Here is a 260-nt window from a genome sequence, read left to right as displayed (position 1 = left end):
AATAATAATAAATTGTGGTTTTTATATTTATGTCCTAAATAGTGGTGAAGCACTATCACACTTTCTTATTTATTTTGCTTATCTATTGAGAAATTGCGTTAGAAGTTTGAAGAAATAAGTTGACAAGTCTCACTTAAGAGACAAACTTAATGTATATTTGAATTTCTTCTCTCATGAAGTGAAATTAATATTTCTTAACCGCATTTTACTTTCAAGCGAAACAAAATGAAATGAGCTTGCTTTTCTAATCAAAACCAAAT

Source organism: Teleopsis dalmanni, chromosome 2 (assembly GCF_002237135.1).
Source record: "Teleopsis dalmanni isolate 2A chromosome 2, ASM223713v2, whole genome shotgun sequence".
Classification (NCBI taxonomy): Eukaryota; Metazoa; Arthropoda; class Insecta; order Diptera; family Diopsidae; genus Teleopsis; species Teleopsis dalmanni.
This window is presented reverse-complemented; position numbering follows the sequence as displayed.